This window comes from Oryctolagus cuniculus, chromosome 9, assembly GCF_964237555.1.
Source record: "Oryctolagus cuniculus chromosome 9, mOryCun1.1, whole genome shotgun sequence".
Classification (NCBI taxonomy): Eukaryota; Metazoa; Chordata; class Mammalia; order Lagomorpha; family Leporidae; genus Oryctolagus; species Oryctolagus cuniculus.
Window position 1 is genome coordinate 59,071,637 of NC_091440.1, and position 12,684 is coordinate 59,084,320.

Consider the following 12,684-nt stretch of genomic DNA (forward strand, 5'->3'; position numbering starts at 1 on the left):
CCCTTAAAGCATTTGGATCTGGCTAAAAAGCCCATGAGAATTTCACAGGCATGGAAAGCCAAGACACTGTGGCAAAAAAAAAAAAAAAAAAAAAAAAAAAAAATGACCTAAATGAAAGATCTCTGTGAGTGAGATCCCAGCAGAAAAAAACAGGCTATCAAAGAAGGAGGTAACTTTCTCTGAAGGGAGGAGAGAATTTCTACTTTTAATATGGCCTTGTCTAAATAAGATTGGAGTTTGTGAACTCAAGAGGCTTCCATAGACCTTGGCAGCTCATGACAAGAGCCTCAGGTGATTACTGACGTCATAAATAAGAGTGTCAATTATTAAATCAACAACAGGAGTCACTATGCACCTGCTCCCCATGTAGAACCTCTGCCCTTAATGTATTGTATTATGCGAATTAACGGTAAAACTACTACTCAAACAGTACTTTATACTTTGTGTGTCTGTGTGGGTTTAAACTGTTGAAATCTTTACTTATTATATACTAAGTTGTTCTTTTACATTTAAAGATAATTGAAAATGAATCTTAATGTAGAATGGGATCGGAGAGGGAGTAAGAGATGGGATGGTTTGCGGGTGGGAGGGTGGTTATGGGGAGAAAAACCACTATAATCCAAAAGTTGTACTTTTGAAATTTATGTTTATTAAATAAAGTTTTTTTATAAAAGGAGATAATTAACCTTTTTCCAAGTCCTCTCAACTATCTATGTTTGGGCAGGAGGTATTTATGCTAGACATTAAAACATCATTTAGGAGGACTACATACAGGATTGGAGTGCCTGGGTTCATGCCCCAGCTCCACTCCGGATTGCAGCTCCCTATTCATGCACACCATGGGAGGCAGTGGTGGTAGTTGAAGTACTTGAATTCCTGCTATTCATGTGAGATATCTGGATTGGGTTTATGATCCTTGGCTTTGGCCTGGCCCAGTCCTAACTGATGTGAGCATTTGGAGAATGAAGCAGTGGATGAAAGATATTCTGTTTCTCTCTCCCCCTCTCCCCACATCGCCTTCCCTCCCCTCCCTTTCTAAGTGTATGTGTGCCTGCTTTTCAAACAAAATAACATTTTTGAAGTTATCTATGCTTTCTATTTAATATGTTCAGATATAATTATTTTGCCTGACATTTCACATCAAAGCCCAACTTTTTTTCCTGCACTGAATGTGGATTTTTGAAAAGCAATGATTCAATAATTCATCACTTTTATGTGAAAATTGATCTATGAGCAATAGCCTTAAGTCTGCCTCTTAAGGGTTATATGAGCTTATACAAGTCATTTAATCTCTCTCAGTATCAGTGTTCTCAGAATTAAATAGAAATAATACATTCAAGTATCGACCTCAGTAGAATGTACTTAGAAAATACACACTAGTAAATTTTTAAAAGAAAAACATGGAAAATGAGAGTAAAAGACAAGTTTATGTAGATGGAATGATATTTTTAAATTCATGCATGGTGTTTTGACACACATTTTCCATGAACTTTGTAAAGACCTCTGCATGGATTTCAAATACTTCAAGCCCAAATAAACTTGTCTTTTAATTTTAATTTTGTTTTCCGTGACCTTTCTGAAGTAATTCATACTTAAAAACACTGAAAACTATGAAGCACTACAGAATTGTAAGAAACTATTACAATTTTTGTTTGCTTATTCTTTTACATCATCTTAGTGACCTTTTATGTAGAGTTTTCAAGGATAGTTATGACTTAAAATTATCTGGTGTAATTTATTTCCTAAATTTTGCTTTTTCTTGAAAAGACTCTGACAAATTGCCTGCACTTTACAAAACAATGAAAATACTATTTTCTTTTATCTACTAAATTGCATAGCTTCTATGTTTCAAAGCATGGCCTAAAATCCAGGTTTTAATCTGTCTTCTATGTTAAATTTTTCCCATGAGAAGTGAATTTGTTACTTTACCACAAAAGAACAAACATTGGTTTGTTACCTTTATTAATATTTTTAACAAAATATAATGCTCAACTTCTAAATTCTTGAGTTAGAGACTTGGATCCAAATAACAGCCCCATTTATTAGTTACTTTGGTCAAATGACAGTATTTCTTTGCCTCCATTCCCTTGTTTATAAAGTTAGTCATAACATTTAACTCATGAGGTTCTTAAGATTAAATGAGATATAGAACGTTAAAAATTATGGTGCCTGCCATAACAGTTCAATAAATATCAGGTTCTTCATTAATATCATTTATGTGCAATTTATAGAAATATACAAAATTGCTATCACAACTAAATTTTATTATTTGTGGATTTTAATCTCACTACAATTTTTCTTCCTTATTATGCCTTCTTTATAATCTATAACCTGATATCATCTCTCAATGATACTGTTACCTTGTTGCCATGCCTTTGAGAATACTTTTAAAAGTTCATCAAAAAACAGAATTAAAATAAAAGAGTTGTGGCCAGTATTAGGGCATTGTGGGTAAAGCCGATGGGCTGTGGAGCTGGGATCCCATACAAGTACTGGTTCGAGTTCTGGCTACTCCACTTCCAATACAACTCCCTGCTAATTTGCCTGGTAAAGCAGCAGAAAATGGTCCAAAGCGTAGCCCCTACACCCCTGTGGCAGACCTGAAAGAAACTCCTGGCTCCTAGGTTCCAACCAAACCAGCTTTCAGTGTTGTTGTCATTTGGGGAATGAACAGGCAGATGAAGGACTTCTCTCTCTGTGTCTCTCCTTGTCTTCCTCTAACTTTGCCGTTCAAGTAAATCAGTAAATCTTTTGTTGTTGTTGTTTGTTTTAAATATTTATTCACTTATTTGAAAGGCAGAGTTACAGAGGTAGAGACAGGGAAAGAGTTCTTCCATCCACTGGTTCACTCCCCAGATAGCCACAACAGCCAGAGCTGGAACAGACTGAAGCCAGGAGATTCTTCTGGGTCTCCCACAAAAGTACATGGGCCAAAGGACTTGGGCCATCTTCTACAGCTTTCCCAGGCCATGGCAGAGAGCTGGATCAGAAGTGGAGCAGCTGGGACTCGAACTGAAGCCCATATAGGATGCCAGCACTGCAGGTGGCCTAGCTTCACCTGCTAGGCCACAGCACCGGCCCCAACAAATCTTTTTTAAAAACCAATAAAATACAAGGTTGTTGGTGGAAAAAATGCAAATCCACATGGTCTTTTCATAACATGGATTTTCTGTGACCTTTTGAAGACCTCTCTATTCATGGCTTTAAAAAAAAGATTGGTGGGCCCAATGCTGTGGTGAAGTAGGCTAAGCTTCTGCCTGTGGTGCCAGCATCCCATATGGACGCTTTTTTGTGTCCCAGCTGCTCCTCTTCTGATCCAGCTCAAAAGCAGTGAAAGATGGCCCAGTGCTCCAGCTCCTGCACTTAGGCATAGGAGACCCAGAAGAAGCTCCTGGCTCCTGGCTTCAGATTAGCCAAACTCCAGTCAATGTGGCCAATTGAGGAGTGAACCAGCCGATGGAAGACCTTTCTCTCTGTCTCTCCCTCTTTCTGTCTGTAATTCTACCTCTAAAATAAATAAAATCTTCAAAAGAAAATTGGCACTAAAATAAAGTTATCCTTTAATTCCATTTTCCATGAACTTTCTGAATTATCCTTATACTTTTCTATTCACAGTTGTTTCCAATCAGAAGAAAACTGAAGTATCCTCTAATAAATTTAGAATGTTTTCTTAAAAACTGAAATCATTAGAGAGTGTGGCTGTGCATTAAACTTCTATTAGTATAGAGTTATGTCTTTTTAGGCTTCCCAATAATTCTGAGACACCTGGGAGTGATCTCCAGGTCTTTGAATTTTTAATTGATGTTCTTGTGTTCCACAATTTGCATGACCAGATCGTACTTCCTTATGCTTCTCTTATTTGTTATAGCAACAACATTTTGTGAATGTTTCAAAAGTTTTAGTAAATTTTACAGAATTATGCTCATGTAATTACACATGTAATTACACATTCCTGCAATCATTGTATAATTTAATATTTTACATGTCGTTTTCCATGGTCTAATCTCTGTTCCAATCATGTGACTTATATTGCTATCATTTTCTCCTCGAGCCTTGTAGGTATGGAAGTTTTACTTGGCCAGCATACCAATAGTGAATCTAACTCTCAGAGTTAGAATCACCTCCACCAGGCTCACAAGAACTGATTTAGAAAGCTAGAGTGACAACTTAATAATATCCAAGGAAAATGTAACCAACACACAGATCCAGATTCTGGCATTAACATGAATCACATTGATTGACCCTATGTAGGAAAGATGGCACAGAGAAATTCTTCGCAAAGGTACTGAACAATTTCGAAACTTCATGGACAGAACATTATGTCCCTCAGCAGCCTGACATAGGCAGCCACACTGCAGTAAGGTTGGCTCAACAAGCAATGGATCAGGGCAAGGAAAGTCAGAGAAATCAAGCAGTTAACAGAACCAGAGACAGTCCTCATGAAGGAGACCCGAGTTTCTGATTCAGCTGTTTCCTTAACCAGGACAGAGCTTCAATAAACCCAGCAAAGAGGATCAGGCATGTTCCTTCCTCTCCCTCTCTCGATCTCTCCCTTTCTCCCTCTCTCCCCTTCCTCCCCTTTCTTTAGCTGAGCCTCCTACTCATAGATGCATTCCTTCCTTATTTGTATTGAAATATTCGATTCATGTTATAATTATGTCTCCTTATGGTAAATTTGCATCTTTCCACTCTGATTTGACATGTATTGATTTCATAGTTTACCTCCTTAAATACAGTCACTGTCTTCATGTCATTTCCTGGGGAAACCTCATTTGAATTTAGGTTCTCAGAGGAATGTTCTCTCTTAAGAAAGAAATTAACATACTCCCACAAATATTTTGACATATAAATAATAACTCAAAATATGAATTGTAATAAGAACCCACTTTGCTTCAGGTTCATTTCTCTAAGCACTTCCTTGACCTCTTTCAATCCCTGCAATGGAGCTACTCCTAGAGAAGTGGCCTGACTTTTTGATATGTATATTTGGAAAGAATAACAATGTAGGAAATATCTCAGTTCAGAATTACCTCTCATCCTTTAGGGAGAAATACTTTGTGTCTAAGCTTTGTTCCAGATATCTAGAAGTGTGGGATGGGGATATATCTAATCCTGGGGATTGTTACTGGAAAAATCCATTAGCTAATGGACTCAAACTTGTTTTCAGTAAATGTGTTATTTTATCCTTATTTATTTCTCATTTCTCAACTTGCCACAAGCTGAGCATAAGACAGATATACAACTTGCTAGCCCATGCATGCTATGCTATTTGCAAGCTACACTTGATTTTTATAAAAAAAAATTTTTTTAAAGAAAAAAAATACTCATTAATTGATTTGAAAGGCAGAGAGAGACAAAGATTTCCCAGGTGGCTGTTCACTCCCCAATTGCCTTTCATAGCTAGGCCAAAGCCAAGAGCTTGGAACTCAATCTGAGTTTCCCATCTGGATGGCAAGAACCCAACCACATGAGTCACCACTGTTGTCTCCCAGGGTGTACATCAGTGAAAGGCTGAAATCAAGAGCACGGCTGGAATTTAAACCTGGGCACTCCAATAACATATGTAGGTAACCAAGCAGTGTCTTATCCATGATGCCAAATGCCCATTCCTGATTTTCATTTTTGTCCATTTAATTTTCATTTGATAACTCCCAGATAATATAAAGTTATATGTGACAAAGGTAAAAAGAATTACCCTAATGCCCAGATAATTATTTTTGAAGTGTGGGTCAATAAAAATGCATTTATCTTGTTTTGAAGGCAATCACGATATTGACAAAACATAAATGCAGACAGTTCAATTCCACAGTAGCTTGAATGCGGAAGTACACACACGCCTCTGAACTTCATGTGGCTTCCCATCAACCACTGGATCACAACAATTTACTCTTAAAGCCAAGAGAAGGTGCTAAATTATTTGTTTAAAAAATGTTTGTAGGTCAGTGCACATATTTTTTTCTAAGATGGAGCACTACAAAGTTCTCCACGTGGCATTTTAAGCACTAATATGATTCTGAGACCACAAAGGTATGAAAGAATGCACTTTCCCTTCCCAAAGACATCCTCAAGCCAGACACTATAATTAATTCTTCCAGGGCGGCTAGTGAGGGACGACTCCTGGGACCATTTTCACTTATCCCACCAGCTCCTGTGCAAAAGGTGAGATGTGTTTGGCTCAGAGCCTCAATTACCCCTGCCTTTTGTCTAGTTGTTGTCACCAGGTCATGAGGCTGGTAACAAAAGCTTTTCAGAAACCTGGTGCAGCGGTGAAGATAAAGTTCAAAGAGTTCTCTTCTTTGTTAATGAGAAAGCTTTTCCAAACTTGACAAAACAGTACTGTATGACCACTTGATTTTAGTCTTTATGAAGTTAAATTTATTCCCAATCAATTCCCTCTGTTCACAGGTAGATTTAGCTTTTCATTAAGATTTGTTAGGATAGTGATATTCAGTATTTGCTGAGTCTCTCAGAAAGACACTGAATTTATTGGCTACCTTTTCATCTTCTTTCAAGACTGTTCAGCTTCAGCAAACAAATTTTAAAAAGTCATTTTTTCTCTGGGAGAATGATGTTGACTCCTTGTTAGAATTCTGATTACACAGTACACCCTTTAAATATAAATTTCAGAAGTAGATACAGTTGCCAAAATGTCTTTCTCATTTAATTTGATTAAAGTATTATTTTTTTAAAGAATACTAATTCCTCTCCTTCAGATCTCTTTGACATTCAAAGAACTACCACACAACTGGTCAAGTGGTTTGGATGAATGCTTTGAGTGGCAATCTCATCAAAAGCACATAATCAAGAAAAATAATCCTGACTGTTCCCCTTTAGAACATTCTGTAAAGTGTGGGAGGGATTTGTAAATGAAGTCAGACACACAGACTTTCCATAGGGCAAGGAGGACCATTGCTCCTTGTTTGTTGTTGCACTCAGTCAGGCTTATAATAGCCTGTTTAACCTCCTAAAATTAAATATACTATTATTTTCCCCAAATAGCCCTATTTTAGAACCTAGTATATTTTTCTTCTTGGAAATCAAACTACAGAGGATATGGTTAAGACAAATTTTCTCCACATCAGCTTGCATGAGGGAAACAGCTGTATTGGGCGATGCATTCACCCACCACCTTTCCTGTATCATTGCATCTCACTGTGGTACACATTGAGACCAACTCAATCAGGGTGGGGTTTTAGGGATACGAACTGGAGATCAAGTTGCAGCTCTCTGGGCTTCTACTTCAAGGTTCCAGACATGTCCTAATTGTTGTCAGATGAAAAGTCTCCATGATCTCAGTGTAACTATGGGGAAATACCCAATCTAAAAATCAACAACAAAGTGCCCCCAAGAGTGTTGTAGCTTTAGACTGACCTTTGTAATAGAACAAGTAGATCATGTATCGTGATAAGTCTTAAAAGTACAAACAAGTGCTGGAAATCTGGTAGGAAGTAAGACAGCATAAACTTCACCTGGAACTGAAATCAGCAGTAGATAAGCTCTCAAAATGCCTTCCCTGCAGGGCCATGCTACCTCTACATCACCTAGGTTGATGCTAAGACAGCTGTTTTTTACTCAGGAGTCTACTTCTTTGGGGCTCTTTGAAATCTCTGAGATAGCACTGTCAGCAGTAGATGAGACGAAGATTTACAGCTGATGTCAGTAGCATATTAATGCCTCTGCGGTCCATGGTGTCTTATGAGTTTCCACAGTGGTTCCACATAAATTTTGACTTGAGACATAAAAGAATGAAGTAGTCTTTGGGGATGGTAGAGATAAGACCCTTCAGTTATACAGAGAATAGAGGAAAAGAGCCCAGGAGAGGTTACCCATAGAAGTCACAATAGCCTCTCAGTGGCTAGGATCCGACAGCTGCTTAATCTGAAGGAGAGATGTTACCCAATGTCCTCTAATGCAGGGTCTCTCAATAGCAGCACATTGACATTTTGGACTAGAGAGTTCTTTGTTGTGTACATTGTGGGATGTTAGGTGTCAGTTCTGGCCTCTATCAACATATGGGAGTGGCATCTACCTCTCTAGTTGTAACAATCAAACATGTCTCCAGGTGTTAAAATCACCCCTGGAGGAGTTGTCCAGAGCACTGTAAATCCATTCCACTGTCATTTTACCCAGTAAAAATTTTAGCCTGTATACAGATGAACTGTTCTTAGGTGCTTTTCTTTTATTTTTTAAAAAAATATATACCTTGTAGGATTGAAAATTCTTAAAGTATAAAAAAAGTTTTTGTATTTACTTTTGTGTTCAATAGTCAGCCAGGACAGCAAAATCTCTGCATAAATGTTCTGATTCCAAAACTTTTTGGAAGGAAAGTTTTGGTACTTTAAAGGATCTTTAATCATATCTATAAAGTTATAAGAATGATTCACATGTTTATAATGCAGGATACTTTACAAGCACTTCTGTATTCCTTATTTAATTTAAACCTCACAATGGCCATGTACCCTAGGAACAATCTCTATTATATAGAAGAGAGTCTAAGTGACTTGTCTAAGTGCATAGAAAAGCATTCAAGAGGAGCCAAAAATCAAACTCAGGTATTTTGACATTAAATGCAAGTATTTTTGAATGAATACTTGGTATCTCTACTAATGAAGCTTTAAACATTCAACAAAATATTCTCATCACTAAGATGAGTAAACCCAGAGAAATTAGTGTGTTAGAGTTCTCTGAATTGGCATACTCGATTGGATAAGCTTGCTAGTTTTTGAAAAGGGCTTAAGATTTTATCTAAATGAATGATTTGGGGGCCAGCACTGTAGCACAGCAGGTAAAGCCACCACATGCAGCACAGGCTTCCCATATGGGCATTAGTTCGAGTCTGAGATGTTCCACTTCCCATCTACCTCCCCACTAATGTGCCTGGAAAAGCAGCAGAGGATGGTCCCAGTGCTTGGGCCCCTGCACCCATATGGGAGACCTGGATGAAGCTCCTGACTACTGGCTTTGACCTGGCCCAGCCCTGGCTATTGCAACTATTCGAGGAATAAATCAGTGGATGAAAGAACTCGATCACTCTCTCTCTCTCTCTCTCTCACTTTCTCTCTCTCTCTCTCTCTGCTTCTCCCTCTCTATAACTCTTTCAAATAAATAAATAAATAAATCTTTTAAAAAGAATGATTTTAGCTTTTAAATTTTGTCTTTTTTTTTTTTTTTTTTTTTTTACAGGGAGAGTGGATAGTGAGAGAGAGAGACAGAGAGAAAGGTTCTCCTTTTGCCGTTGGTTCACCCTCCAATGGCCGCCACGGCTGGTGCGTTGCGGCCAGCGCACCGCGCTGATCCAAAGCCAGGAGCCAGGTGCTTCTCCTGGTCTCCCAGGGGTGCAGGGCCCAAGCACTTGGGCCATCCTCCACTGCACTCCTGGGCCACAGCAGAGAGCTGGCCTGGAAGAGGGGCAACCTGGACAGAATCCGGCGCCCTGACCGGGACTCGAACCCAGTGTGCCGGCACCGCCAGGTGGAGGATTAGCCTATTGAGCCAAGGCGCCGGCCTAAATTTTGTCTTAAAAGACAGATGTAATCTCACATGCCATAACCTCCCTGGTCTCAGTGCACATAATTATCCATTTCTTTTACCTTCTATTCAGGCAAAAATTAGACCAGCTTTTTGTCAGATGTAAAGATTGTACTAGTCACCAGAAATCTTAATGGACTCACCACACCTGGAGTAAATGAGGTTAGGAGAGGACAAAGATAGAATTATAGACCTATCTGTAAACATAGCAGAAGATCCTAGGTCCTATTTAATTCATTCTACTTGCACTTCACCTTTAGTAAACGTTAAAACAATGGGGAAAATGGGTTTCAGACCCGGATCTACAATTGACTACATCATTTCACACAAATCACTTTCCCCTTTCCTATCCTCCACTTCCTCATCCAGACAATGAAGATGATAATAGTACCTGCCTCAAAGGTTTATTGTGCAGTTTAGCTATGACAATGATTGGGATGTAACAGGTGCTCAAATGTATATATCAATATTAACTATGCTATGGAACAATTGTGAATACCATCACAGAGTCCATCTCTTATGCCACCACGATGGTAATAATTTCTAACAGCTCAGCTATCTACTCATTTGCATGACACCAAGTCCTACCTCAGACTCTGCTAATTAACACTTGTTTATACAAATGAATACTGAAAACTCTGCCCCATGTAATCTTTAACCTTTTCAGTTTAAATATGTTTATCACAGAAAATAACATTAAAATATCTCAACACACTTCTAAGAATCCTTGACAACACTGTTGAGAACTTTTGTCTAAATAAACAAGCTAATGGAAACAACAACAACAAAAGAAAACAAAGTGTCCTAGATTGTGCAGCCTATTTATATAGACCACACAGAAGAGATGCAAGAAATTTGGGGACCATCAAGGAAACTCAATCAATGAAGTCAGTGAAATTGAATAGTATTATAAAGAGCATCTTCTCTAAAACCAAAAATCAGGATTGACATTAAACAAACTCTCTGGGTATTTACCCATCCTTTCTTAATTTTTATGTCAGGTAGGAGCAAACAAATAGATTATCTTAGAAAGATAATATATATTAGCTAGTTAATATACATATGTTATCTTAGTGCTTAATAAAAAAATTACCCCCAACATTCAGCAGCTTAAAACAGCAAGTGCATATTAGCTCACAGTCTTTGTTGGTCAGGAGTCCATGCACTGCTCTGTCCTCTAAGCAGAATGTCTCACATGGCTGCAGCCATGTCAAGACTTCCTGGGTTGGCTGGCGCCATGGCTCACTTGGCTAATCCTCTGCTTGCGGCGCCGGCACCCCAGGTTCTAGTCCTGGTTAGGGCACCGGATTCTGTCCTGGTTGCTCCTCTTCCAGGCCAGATCTCTGCTGTGGCTCGGGAAGGTAGTGGAGGATGGCCCAAGTGCTTGGGCCCTGCACCCTCATGGGAGACCAGGAGGAAGCACCTGGCTCCTGGCTTTAGATCGGCGCAGTGCGCCGGCCATAGCAGCCATTTTGGGGGTGAACCAATGGAAAAGGGAAGACTTTCTATCTCTCTCTCTTACTAACTATACCTGTCAAAAAAAAAAAAAAAAAAAGATTTGCTTTGTGTATGAGACACTTTTGACTTCAGCCCAAGGTTTGTTGATGAGCCTCAGTTCTTTGCTGGCTATCAGTCACAGAGATAATGTTCCTTGCTTCATTAACTTCTCCATAGGTCAACTTAGAACAATAGCTAGTTTCTCTCAAAGGGAAGCAATATAAAAATGGAGTAAGGAAATCATAACCTTTCTGGAATCTAGTCTTGGAGGTGAAATCCCATCACTTTTACTGTAAAAAGATCACAGCCCAATTTACAAACCAGTAAACAAAAATACCCAAGGGTGTTTTGTACCAAAAGATCGGATCACTGGGCACTCTCAGAGGCCTTGCCATGTGGATCAATAGAAAGCAGGTAGGAAAAAACAAATGAAAATACTGGGTAAGTAAGGTAAGTTAGGTTCTGTGTTTCTTGCATCCTTCACAGTTAATGTAGGTCCCATACCAAGAGAAAATAAGTTGTTTTTGAGTGAAGAGTTTCTGCTTCTTTTTATGATTCCAAGTTTAGAAGTGCAGCACTTTAAGAGGGGAACAGCTCTGTACCAGTCAAGGCTAATGAGCAAACACCATGATACTATTTCTAGAAGTGTCACCTTTCTGGTGATCTTTTTCTTTAAAATTCCCCTTGAGGTCTGCATTTATGTCTGTTGAGTAGGGAATGTGCAGTTGCTCACTGCAGAAAGATGGAGTCCTGCAGGAGGAAACCTTCTACAAGATATTATTTATTCTCTTCCTCCCTACTTATTCTAAAAGGAAGGGAAATTGAAATAGAGGAAGCTTTTGAACACAGCATGAATACAGAGCTTGTAACTGTCGTGTTACTTTTAGTTTAAACTTAAGTCTCCCTCATTCTTCCAGAAGACCCTTTGAAACTGCTGTTGCCAGTGCAGAGGAGACCACATTATTTCAGAGTGACTACTTTTCAAGCAAACACTGCATCTAAGTTAATTAAAATGCCCACGTTGTTTTCTTTCTCAAGCCTTAACAGCTTCAAGAAAAAAGCAGACAATTCAGCTGCCAGGAGGAAAAAAGCAAAGTCAAACAAATTGACAAAAAAATCATGGGCTGAATGCAATCATCACCACATCCTTCAAGCCGTACAATTCTTTTATTGGAGCTTTGTTTTCAACTTGTTCCTTCTTTACCTGTAGCATGCTGATGATCTCCTATCCATTTACCTCTGAGTTTTAATGACCATGTCATTGTCAATTACAATGCTTTAGACTCCTTCCCCTCCTAGGAGGTCACTGGGCTGCTGCTGTGAGCTTTGCCTGGTCTGGACAGGGAGATGACTGTGCCTTACCAGCTCAGCTACATATGTAGGCAGAATTAATGGCAACATGCTGTGATATAAGCAGAACAGCCTATTATTAAAGTGTTCAATTCTTATATTCAAAATTCCTCCTTATTTTCTGCTAGTCTTCCACTTTTTAAACACTTTTGAGACAAAGAATAACTCAGGCAGGCACAAATAACTTCATGTGGATTCGTTAATCAGGTTGCTTTTCTTTGAGAGCACTAGGACTTCCTTGAGACTATTAAGAAAGCAAAACATCAACTTATAGGGACTGTTCCTTCAACCTTAATTCTATATCCTCTC

General features: G+C 38.8%; 1 pseudogene; it reads left to right on the forward strand.

Annotated features, from left to right (window-relative positions):
- The first annotated feature begins 8,447 nt into the window (after positions 1–8,447).
- LOC100355542 (splicing factor 3A subunit 1-like) overlaps positions 8,448–12,684 on the forward strand; it is a 33,046-nt pseudogene continuing 28,809 nt past the window's right edge.